The following is a 12,843-nucleotide window of genomic DNA, read 5'->3' as shown; positions in this document are numbered from 1 at the left end:
TAAAGTGCTGAAGGAAAAATCCTTTCCTCTAGAAGAGTATATCTTGCAAAAATATCCTTTAGACATGAAAAAGAAATAAAGGCCTCCCCAGAACAAACAAAAGCTGAAGGATTTCATCAACACCAGACCTGTCCTACAAGAAATGCTAAAGGGAGTTCTTCAGTCTGAAAGAAAAGGATGTCACTGAGCAAGAAGAAGATATCTGAAGGTGCAAAACTCACTGGTAATAGTAAGCACATGGAAAAACACAGAGGAGTATAACACTGTAATTCTAGTGTGTAAATTTCTCTTGACTTAAGTAGAAAGACTAAATACTGAACAAATCAAAAATAATAACTACAACATTTCAAGACACGGACAATACAATAAGACATAAGAGAAACAACAAAAAGTTAAAAAGTAGGAGGATGAAGTTATAGTGTAGCATTTTTATTCATTTTCTTTGTGTGTGTTTGTTAGTTGGTTTATGCAATCAGTGTCAAGTTGTCACCAGTTAAAAATAATGGATTGGCCAGACACAGTGGCTCATGCCTATAATCACAGCACTTTGGAAGGCTGAGGTGGGCAGACTGCTTGAGCCTGGGGTTCAAAACTAGCCTAAGCAACATGGCAAAACACCATTTCTAAAAAAAAGAAAAAAAATACAAAAATTACCCAGGCATGGTGGCATGCACCTGCAGTCCCAGCTACTTGGGAGGCTGAGGTGGGAGAATCAACTGAGCCCAGGAAGTCAAGGTTTCACTGAGCTATGAACAAGCCACTGCACTATAGCCTGGGTGACAGAGTGAGACCTTGTCTCCAAAAAATTAATTAATTAATTAATCAGTTATAAGATAGTATTTGCAAGCCTCATAGTAACTCAAATCGAAAAACATGCAGCGGCTGCACAAAAAATAAAAAGCAGGAAATTAAAGCATACCACCAGAGAAAATCACCTTCAGAAAACAGAAGACTGGAAGAAAGGAAAAAAGGAAGAGAAGACCACAAAACAACCAGAAAATAATAACAAAATGGAGGAGTAAGTCCCTACTTATCAAAAATATCATTGAATGTAAATGGACTAAGCTCACCAATCAAAAGACTCAAAGAATGGTTGAATGGATGAAAAAACAAGACGCAATGATCTGTTGCCTATAAGAAACACACTTGACCTACAAAGATACACATAGACTGATGGTATGGTAAAATAATAAGGTGATAGTAAAATAAAGGGAGGATAAAAGATATTTCATGCCAATGGAAACCAAAAAAGAGCAGGAGTAGCTATAGGTATTTCAGACAAAATAGATTTCAAGATAAAACTGAAAGAAGAGAACAAGAAGATCATTATATAAATGATAAAGGGGTCAAATCAAGAAGATATAATAATTGTAAATATAGATGCACCCAACACTGGAGCACCCAGGTATATAAAGCAAATATTATTGTAGCTAAAGAGAGAGATAAACCCCCAATACAATAATAGCTGGCGACTTCAACACCCCACTTTCAGCATTGGACAGATCTCCCAGACAGAAAATCAACAAAGAAACATCAAACTTAATCTGCCCTATAGAAAAATGAACCTAATAGATATTTACAGAACATTTCACCCAATGGCTGCAGAATACACATTTTTCTCCTCAGCACATGGATCATTCTCAAGGATAGATCATATTTTAGGTCACAAAATGAGCCTTAAAACATTCAAAAAAGTGAAACAATATCAAGCATCTTCTCTGACCACAATGAAAGGAAACAATAACAAGAAGAATTTTGCAAAACTATACAAGTATATGGAAATTAAAAAACACACTCCTGAAGGACTAGTGGATCAGTGAAGAAACCAAGAAGGAAACTGAAAAAAATTTTTTTGAAACAAATGATAATGAAAACACAACATACCAAAACCTACAGTGAAAGCCCTTATAAGAGGGAAATTTATAGCTGTAAGTGCCTACTTCAAAAAATAAGAACAACTTCACATAAATAACCTAATGATACATCTTAAAGAATTAGAAAAGCAAGAGAAAACTGATCCCAAAATTAGTAGAAGAAAGGAAATAATAAAGATCAGAGCAGAAATAAATGAATTTGAAATGAAGAAAACAATACAAAGCCGGGCACGGTGGCTCATGCCTGTAATCCCAGCACTTTGAGAGGCTGAGGCAGGTGGATCACCTGAGGTTGGGAGTTCAAGACCAGCTTGACCAACATAGAGAAACCCCATCTCTACTAAAAATACAAAATTAGCTGGGCGTGGTGGCACATGCCTGTAATCCCAGCTACTCAGGAGGCTGAAGCAGGAGCATCACTTGAACTCGGGAGATGGAGGTTGCAGTGAGCTGAGATCACGCCATTGCACTCCAGCCTGGGCAACAAGCGTGAAACTCCGTCTCAAAAACAAACAAACAAAGAAACAAAGAAACCAAAAGGAAACAATACAAAAAATCAATGAAACAAAGAGTTGTTTTTTGCAAAGATAAATACAATTGACAAACATTTAGGCAGACTAAGAAAAAAAGAGAAAACACACATAAATAAAATCAGAGATGAAAAATAAGCCATTACAACTCTGAAATTCAAAGGATCATTAGTGGCTACTATAAGCAACTATATGCCAATATATTGGAAAATCTAGAAGAAACAGATAAATTCCTAGACACATACAACTTACTGATATTGAACCATGAAGAAACCCAAAACCTGAACAGATCAATAACAAGTAACAAGAGCAAAGCCATAATAATAAGTCTCCCAGTAAAGAAAAGCCTGGGACTTAATGACTTAACTGCTGAATTCTACCAAAAATTTAAAGAAGAATTAATACTAATCCTACTCAACTATTCCAAAAAATAGAGGAAGAGGGAATACTTCCAAACTCATTCTTTGAGGCCAATATTACCCTGATAACAAAACTAGACATAGACACATCAAAAAAAGGCAACTACAGGCCAATATCTCTTATGGATATTGGTGCAAAAATCCTCAACAGAATTCTACATTAAAAAGATCATTCATCAGCCAGGCACAGTGGCTCATGCCTGTAATCCCAGCACGTTGGGAGGCCAAGGCAGGAGGATCATGTGAGGTCAGGAGTTCAAGACCAGCCTGGCCAACATGGCGAAACCCTGTCTCTACTAAAAATAGAAAAATTAGCCAGGCATGATGGTGGGTCCCTGTAATCCCAGCTACTCTGGAGGCTCAAGCAGGAGAATCGTTTGAACCCAGGAGGTGGAGGTTGCAGTAAGCCAAGATTGTGCGACTGCACTCCAGCCTGGGCAACAAAAGCAAAACTCTGTCTCAAAAAATAAATAAAATAAAATAAAATAAAATAAAATATAAAATAAAATAAAATAAAATAAATAAAATATAAAATAAAATAAATAAAATATAAAATAAAATAAAATAAAATAATAAAATAAAATAAAAAAATAGATTCTGACCAGGCCCAGTAGCTCATGCCTGTAATCCCAGCATGAGGCTGAGGCAGGTGGATCACCTGAGGTCAGGAGTTCAAGACCAGCCTGGCCAACATGGCGAAACCTCATCTCTACTAAAAATATAAAAATTAGCTAGATGCAGTGGCACATGCCTGTAGTCCCAGCTACTCAGGAGGCTGAGGCTGGAGAGTTGCTTGAACCTGGGAGGCAGAAGTTTCAGTGAGCTGAGATCACGCCACTGCACTCCAGCCTGGGCGACAGAGCGAGACTCTGTCTCAAAAAATAAAATAAAATAAAATAAGATTCTATCATTTGATGTTCATGGAACTGGAGGTCATTATGTTAAGTGAAATAAGCCAGGCAGAGAAAGACAAACATTGCATGTTCTCACTTAATTGTGGGATCTAAAAATCAAAACAATTGAACTCATGAAGATAGAGAATACAAGGATTGTTCCCAGAACCTAGGAAGGGAAGTGGGTGGGCAGAGGGGAGGTAGGCATGGTTAATGGATACTAAAAAAATGTTAGAAAGAATGAATAAGACCTCCTATCTCATGGCACGGCAGGGGAACTGTAGTCAATTATAACTAAACTGTACATGTTAACATAACTAAAAAAGATATAACTGGATTGTTTGTAACACAAAGGATAAATGCTTGAGGGGATAGATGCCTACAGCAAAATGTCTCATGTAAATCATAAACATATACACCTACTATGTACCCACAAAACTTTTTAAAAATTATTTTATTTTATTTTTGAGACAGAGTCGCACTGTCGCTGGGGCTGGAATGCAATGGCACGATCTCAGCTCACTGCAACCTCTGCCTCCCGGATTCAAGCAATTCTCCTGCCTCAGCCTCCCAAGTAGCTGAGATTACAGGTGCCCACTACCACACCCAGCTAATTTTTTGTATTTTTAGTAGAGAGAGGGTTTCACTATGTTGGCCACGCTGGTCTTGAACTCCTGACCTCGTGATTTGCCTGCCTCAGCCTTCCAAAGTGCTGGGATTACAGGCGTGAGCTATTTTTTTTTTTTAAAGACACACACACAGACTGAAAGTAAAGAGATGGAAAAAGATATTCCAGGAAAACACAAACCTACAGAAAACATGGTTGGGAATACTTAGATATGGTAGACTTTAATTTAAAAACTATAAAAAGAGTCAAAGAAGATCATTACATAATGATAAAGGGCACAGTTTAGCAAAAGGATATAACAAGTATAAATATATTTGCACCCAACACTGGAGAAATCAGATATATAAAGCAAATATTATTAGACCTAAAGGGAGAGATAGATCCCAGTACAGTAATAGTAGAGGACTTCAACACACCACTGTCAGCATTGGACAGATCATCTAGACAGTAAATCAACATAGAAACATCAGATTTAAACTGCACTTTAGACCAAATAGACCTAACAGACACAGAACATTTCATCCAACAGCTGTAGAACACATATTCTTCTCATCAGCACATGGAACACTCTTCAGGATAGACCATATGTGCAGACACAAAAAAAGTCTCAACAATTTTTTCAAAATTGAAACTATATCAAGTATCTTTCCTGATCACAGTGAAATAAAACTATAAATCAATAACAAGAGGAAATTTGGAAACTGTATGAATACATGGAAATTAAACAACATGATTCTGAAGGACCAATGAGTCAATGAATTAAGAATAAAATTTAAAAATTTCTTGAAACAAATGAAATTAGAAACACAACATACCGGCGGGGTGCGGTGGCTCACACCTGTAATCCCAGCACTTTGGGAGGCCAAGGTGGGCAGATCACAAGATCAGGAAATCAAGACCATCCTGGCCAACATGGTAAAACCACATCTCTACTAAAAATACAAAAAAATTAGCTGGGTGTGTGTTGGGGTGATCAGATCCAACACCAGGCCGTGGGGGCTACAAAGTCCTGTGGAGCCAAAGGAATGAGACAAGACAAGCATACATAAAGTGGGACCAGGGGGCCAATGCTGGTATGGAGGCTGCGAAGGTCCTGAGCTCTGGAAGCCTGCGGTATTTATTGGTGATCAAACAAAGAAGCAGGTAGTGAGGATGTGGGGGTTGAAAGAAAGCAGTGCATCAAGTGCATAATCTACAGCTGTGACAGTTTAGCATTTTCTTTGAAGCATATGGAACATGTTCTGCTACTTGAGATAATGGGAAACATGTTCTTCTAGTTTAAGATACAATCCATCTATGAGCCTGGGAATGCTAGAAGCAAGAAGCCAGCAAGCCTAGACACATTCCAGAGACCACGAGGGGTTTTATACCCTGAGCCCTGGATTCCATCCAAGCCACGAGGGGTTTTATGCCCTGGGCTTAGATTATGGTGTGGCAGGGCAGCCTTCCACCCTTTAGCACAGAGCTTGGTGTTCCAAAGGCTGTGAGGGGTTTTAGACTCTGGACCTCGGACATAGTCCAAGACTCTTTTACATTATGTCAGTCATGCAAGCCCTGACTCAGCTTTTTCCCCAACACTCAGCTTTTCCCCAACAGGTGTGGTGGCACACACCTGTAATCCCAGCTACTCGGGAGGCTGAGGCAGGAGAATTGCTTGAATCCTCAAGGCAGAGATTGCAGTGAGCCAAGATCATGCCACTGTACTCCAGCCTGGTGACAGAGCTAGACTCCATCTAAAAAAAAAAGAAAAAAAGAAACACAGCATACCAAAAGCTATGGGATAAAGCAAAAGCAGTACTAAGAAGGAAATTTATAGCAATAAATGCTGACATCAAAAACAAAAGAAAGATTTTAAATAAACAACCTAATGATGCACTTCAAGGAACTAGAAAAGATAGAACAAACCAAATTAGTAGAAGGAAATTAGTAGAAGGAAAAAATAATAAAGATCAGAGCAAAAACAAAACAAAATAGAGACTAAAATATATATATGAAAGATCAATAAGGCCGGGTGCAGTGGCTTACACCTGTAATCCCAGCACTTTGGAAGGCTGAGGCAGGCGGATCACCTGAGGTCAGGAGTTCAAGACCAGCCTGACCAACATGGAGAAACCCCATCTCTACTAAAAATACAAAATTAGCTTGGCATGGTGGTACATGCCTGTAATCCCAGCTACTCGGGAGGCTGAGGCAGGAGAATTGCTTGAACCCGGGAGGCAAAGGTTGTAGTGAGCTGAGATTGCGCCAGCCTGGGCAACAAGAGTGAAACTCCATCTCAAAAAAAAAAAATCAATAAAAAGAAAAGTTGGTTTTTTAAAAAGATAAACTAAATTACCAAACCATTAGCTAGGCTAATTTAAAAAAGGACAGAAAACCCAAATAAATAAATCAGAAGTGAAAAGGGAGACATTACAACTGATACCACAGAAATACAATGAATCATTAGAGATTATGAAGAACTATATGACGAGAAATTGACAAACCTAAAATAAATGGACATATTTCTAGACACATATAACCCACCAGAATTATACCGAAAGAAATAAAAAGCATGACCAGACCAATAATAGGCAATTAGATTAAATCAGTAATAAATAAAAGTATTTAAATAAATACTTTTTTTAATAAGAGAATTTGTTTCTAGTAGACCTACACTTAAAGAGCTTACAAACTCTCCAAACAGAGCAAAAATGGTAACAGGTTACTTTATTTAAATAAATACTTTACTTTATTTAAAGAAATACTTTATTTAAATACTTTATTTAAATAAAAAGTAAATAAAACAAAAAGAAAAGCTCAGGGCCAGATAGTTTCACCGCTGAATTCTACCAAACTTTTAAAGAACTCACTCCAATTCTTCTTAAACTCTTCCCAAAAATTGAAAGACAGGGAATTCCAAATTCATTTCACAAAGCCAGTATAAACCAAAAAAGTGTCTGAGACAGGCCTCAATCAATTTAGAAGTTTATTTTGCCAAGGTCGAGGATATACCCAGGAAAAAGAGACACAGTCACAGTAGAATTTGGGGCCTACACTTTTTCCAAAGTGGGTTTTGAGGGCTTCAATATTTAAAGTGGAAAAACTGGGCAGGAGGAGAAAGATGAAAGAAAAAGAAGAGGGAGGATATACAGTGAAGTAAGTGGTCACATTCTTATGAGGCTTTGACCAGCACTCACTGAATCCACATGTTGCACATAATAGGAGGGAGTAAAGGAACAGTCAATTATGTATTTGTCTTGTGCTCAGTAAATCTTCATTTTACGTAAGATAACGTAAACATAGAGAAAGAAGTCAAATATGCATTTATCTCAGAGTAGGTAGGGGGATGATTTCTAGCCTTGCCTTATCCTATACTCATAAAGATAAGCTGTTAATTTACATTATCAGGGTGAGGGAGGCCACCTGAGGAGATGCATGCCCTTCTATCTTTCAGCTGTCGCTTTAAGAACAAGAAGAAAGGCAGTTTTTTGCTTGACTCAGTTTCCAAGCTTAACTCTTCCCTTTGGCATAGTGAGTTTGAGGTCTCAAGATTTTATTTTCTTGTCACACCAGCATTACCCTGACACCAAAACCAGAAAAAGACACAGCAAAAAAGAAAAGTGCAGGCAACCCTCAATAAAATACTAGCATATCAAATCCAACAGAACATCAAAAAGATTATACACCATGGCCTACAGGGATTTAGTCTAAGGATGCAAGAATATTTCAAGACATACCAGTCAATAAATGTGACATATCACATCAATAGAAACAATAACATAACAAAGACGATAACTTGGCTGGGCATGGTGGCTCACGCCTGTAAACCCCGCACTTTGGGAGGCCAAGGCAGGTGGATTGCTTGAGCTCAAGAGTTGGAGACCAGCCTGGCAATAGGGTAAAAACCCATTTCTAAAAAAAAAAAAAAATACAAGAATTGGCCAGGTGTGGTGGTGCATGCCTGTAGTCCCAGCTGTTTGGGAGGCTGAGGAGGGAAGATCACTTAAGCCTTCAGTGAGCCGAGATTGCACCACTGCACTCCAGCCTGGATGACAGAGCCAGACTCTGACTCAAAAAAACAAAGTAACAAAAAAAAAGGTAATTCAATATTCAATATATGCAGTAAAAGCACGTGATAAAATTCAATATCCCTTCATGATAAAAACTCTCAACAAATTACTATAGAAGAAACATACCTCAACATAATAAAAGCCATAGATGACAAACCCCCACAGCCAATGTCATACCGAAGAGGAAAAAGCTGAAAACCTCTCCTCTAAGAACTGGAACAAGACAAGGATGCCCACTTTTACCACTCTTACTCAGATAGCACCGTAAGTCTTAGCCAGAGCAATTAGACAAGAGAAAGAAATCAATGCATCCAAGTTGGAAAAGAGGAAGTCAAATTGTCCCTGTTTGGTTTTCATCCACTGTTTCTGGATCATAATTCCCATACTCCTTGATACAGTCTTTTGTTATAAGGTTGGGGGCATTAGGCCTCAAGGACAGGCCTCTGACATTCTCCTGCCCTCCTTTCACTCTAATGTTCCCCTGCCTTTCTGATTGTGAGTCTCCAGGGGGTCTCACCCTATACCTCTGGGGGAAGAATGCTGCTGCCATGAAACTTCCATAAAAATCCAAGAGGACAGGGTTCAGTGAGCTTCCTGATAGCCGAACACATGGAAGCCGACAGGAAGGTGAAGAAAAACTCGCCCACGTGCTGGGAGGGTGGCGCACTCCAGCTCCACAGGATCAGAAGCTCCTGCATTTGGGACCCTTGCAGATCTCATCCTATATATCTCTTCATCTGGTTATCTGCATCCTTTAAAATATACTTCTTAGTATACCAGTAAATGTAAGCGTTTGAGTTCTGGGAGCCACTCTAACAAATTAATTAAATCCAAAGAGGGTGTTGTGGGAACCCCAACTTGAAGGCAATCAGTCAGAAGTTCCAGAGGCCTGGACTTGGGACCGGTGGGTGAGGGGAAGGAGAGAATAGGCTTGGGGACTGAGTCCTTAACCTGTGGGATCTGGCACTCTCTCCATGTAAATAGTGTTAGAATGGAATTGAAGAACATTCAGCTGGTGTCTGCTGCTTGGTTGCGGGGAAAGATCCCCATACATCTGGTCACAGAAGTTTTCTTCTGTGTAGATGATTGTTGAGATGGGAGAGTAGAGGAAAACATGATTTGAGGAGAGATTTTTCCCCATGCATATGAAGAAAAACTTTCTCTGCTGAATTCTACCAAATTTTCAAAGAACTCACTCCAATTCTTCTCAAACTCCTCCAAAAAATTGAAAGAGAAGGAATTCTAAATTCATTTCACAAAGCAAGCATACACCAAAAAAGTGTCTGAGACAGGTCTCAATCAATTTAGAAGTTTATTTTGCCAAGGTCGAAGATGTACCTAGGAAAAAGAGTCACAGTCATGGTAGGATTTGGAGCCTACACTACTTTTTGGTAGTCTTAAAACTGATAAACAAATTCAGTAAAGTTGAGAATATAAAATCAGCATACAAAAATTAGTAGCATTTCTATGCACCAATAACAAACTTTCTGAGAATGAAATCAAGAAAGCAATTGTATTTTAAAAGGCGACCAAAAAAAAAAATGCCTAGGAATAAATTTAACCAAGGAGGTAAAAGACCTTTACAATGAAAACAATAAAAGACTGATGAAAAAGATTGAAGAGGACCTAAAAATGAAAAGACATTCCATGTTCATGGGTTGGAAGAATTAATGTTGTTAAAATGACCACACTATTCCAAATGATATACAGATTAAGTACAATCTCTATCAAAATATCAATGATATTCTTTGCAGAAATAAAAACAATCCTAAAATTCATATGGAACCACAAAAGACTTGGACTAGCCAAAGCAAACCTGAGAAAAAGAACCAAGCTGGAGGCATCACACTACCTGACCTCAAAATATAGTACAAAATAGTAACCAGAAAAGCACAGTACTGGCATAAAAACAGATACATAGACTACTGAAACAGAATAGAGAACCCAGAAATAAATACATGTATCTACAGCCAACTGATTTTCAACAAAGACATCAAGAATATACATTGGCAAAAGGACAGCCTCTTCAATAAGTGGTAATGAGAAAACTGGATATCCATATGCAGAAGAATAAAACTAGACCCCTATCTCTCACCATATACAAAAATAAACTCAAATGGATTACAGACTTAAATGCAAGACCCAAAACTATAAAACTACCAGAAGAAAGCATAAGGAAAATGCTTAGGTCATTGATCTAGGCAAATATTTTATGGATGAGAACACAAAAGCACAGGCAACAACAAAAAAATAGACAAATGGGATTATATCAAACTCAAAAGCCTCTGCACAGCAAAGGAAACAATCAACAGAGTAAAGAGTCAACTTGCAGAATGGGAGAAACTATTTACAAACTACTCATTTGACAAGGGATTAACATCCAGAATAAACAAAGAACTCAAATAACTCAACAGCAAATAAAACACAACAAAAAATAACCCTATTTTTTTTAAATGGGCAAATGATCTAAGTAGGCATTTTTCAAAAGATCTACAAATGGCCAACAAGTATAAGAAAAAAATGCTTAATGTCACTAACCATCAGGGAAATGAAAATCTAAACTGCAATGAGATTTCATTTCATCCCATCCCAATCAGAATAGCTATTATCAAAAAGACAAAAAATAACAAATACTGGAGAGGATGCAGATTAAAGGGAATTCTTACACACTGTTGGTGGATATGTAAATTAGTACAGCCACTATGGAAAACAGTATGGAGGTTCCTCAAAAAACTAAAATTAAGCTACCGATATGATCCAGCAATCCCACTACTGGATATACATCCAAAGGAAAGAAAATCAGTATGTTAAAGAGATATCTGGCTTTCTGCCTCCACTACTGCCATGCTGCCCGTGAGAAAGCTTGTGGAGAAGGGGGGCAAAAAAAAAAGCAGGTTCTGAAGTTCACTCTTGATTGCACCCACCCCGTAGAAGATGGAATCGTAGATGCTGCCAATTTTGAGCAGTTTTTGCAAGAAAGGATCAAAGTGAACGGAAAAGTTGGGAACCTTGGTGGAGGGGTGGTGACCATTGAAAAGAGCAAGAGCAAGATCACCGTGACATCCGAGGTACCTTTTTCCAAAAGGTATTTGAAATATCTCACTAAAAAATATTTGAAGAAGAATAATCTTCATGATTGGCTGTGCATAGTTGCTAACAGTAAAGAGAGTTACAAATTATGTTACTTCCAAATTAACCAGGATGAAGAAGAGGAGGAAGATGAGGATTAAATTTCATTTATCTGAAATATTTTGTATGAGTTCTTGAATAAAACTTGGGAACCAAAATGGTGGTTTATCGTTGTGTCTCTGCAGTGTAGATTGAACAGAGAATTGGAAATCATAGTCAAAGGGCTTCCCTTGGGCCGCCACTCGCTTATTTGTAACATGATTTATTTTATTTTTTATTTTTTTTCTGCTTGAAATTTTCAGTTCTTGTGGTAATACTAGAGTAGAAGGAGAGGGTAACTTTACGGAACTGACAGACATTGGGCAGACAGATGAGGGCGTGGAGGTATGGACTGAAGGGAGTGACTGTTTTGTTTTAAAAAGTGTGACTGTCAATTGTTTCTGTTGCTTTCCCCAAAGAATGATTCAGGGATACAAGTGGGCTCCTCTCATTCATTAAAAGAAAAGGTGGCCAGGTGCGGTGGCTCACACCTGTAATCCCAACACTTTGGGAGGCTAAGGCTGGTGGATCATGAGGTCAGGAGTTTGAGACCAGCCTGGCTAACATGGTAAAAGCCCATCTCTACTAAAAATACAAAAATTAGCCAGGCGTGATGGCAGGTGCCTGTAATCCCAGCTATTCGGGAGGCTGAGGCAGGAGAATTACTTGAACGTGGGAGGTGGATGTTGCAGTGAGTCGAGATTGCACCACTGCAGACTCCGTCGCAAAAAAAAAAAAAAAAAAAAAAAAGTGACATCTTTCAAAGATTCTCTGTCTGCAAAAATGACAGTGTCAATAAAATGCAGGTTTCTGGGCCATTAATCTTACTTTGATTTTTTTATTACAAATTTCTCTTCATGCACACAATTATGTCTACTAATCCTCTTTTTCCTAGAGAGAGAAACTGTGCTCCTTCAGCATTGCTGCCTAGTCTGTCACTCTCCATAAAGGGGTTTGGGGAATCTATTGTAAAAGTCCCAGGTTCTAAATTAACTAAATGTGTACAAAAATGAATGTGTAAGTAATCTGTTTCTACACATCTTTGCAACAATCTGTCACTTTGGTCTCCAGCAGAGGGAGCTGGAGGAATAGTGCTTCCAGATGTGGCCTCCTGTGTGGGGCCTGAAGTGGTTGGGAAGCCTCCCATGCCAAGGAGAAGGGAGGTGCCTGGGAAATAGCTGCCTCATGCGACTTAGGCCATGACTGGATTTAATGTCAGAAGTCATTCTACAAACAGTGGTGAGGCGCAGTGTGTGCAGAGGCTAGAGAACCACAGAAGGGG

The 12,843-nt window shown here is 38.5% G+C and overlaps 1 pseudogene; it reads left to right on the top strand.

The window, feature by feature from the left end:
* The first annotated feature begins 11,222 nt into the window (after positions 1 to 11,222).
* On the top strand, positions 11,223 to 12,636 carry LOC117979240 (large ribosomal subunit protein eL22-like; annotated as a pseudogene).
* The last annotated feature ends 207 nt before the right edge of the window (positions 12,637 to 12,843 follow it).

Source organism: Pan paniscus, chromosome 12 (assembly GCF_029289425.2).
Source record: "Pan paniscus chromosome 12, NHGRI_mPanPan1-v2.0_pri, whole genome shotgun sequence".
Lineage (NCBI taxonomy): Eukaryota > Metazoa > Chordata > Mammalia > Primates > Hominidae > Pan > Pan paniscus.
The sequence above is the reverse complement of the archived record's forward strand: the minus strand, read 5'-3'. Positions and strand labels throughout refer to the sequence as shown.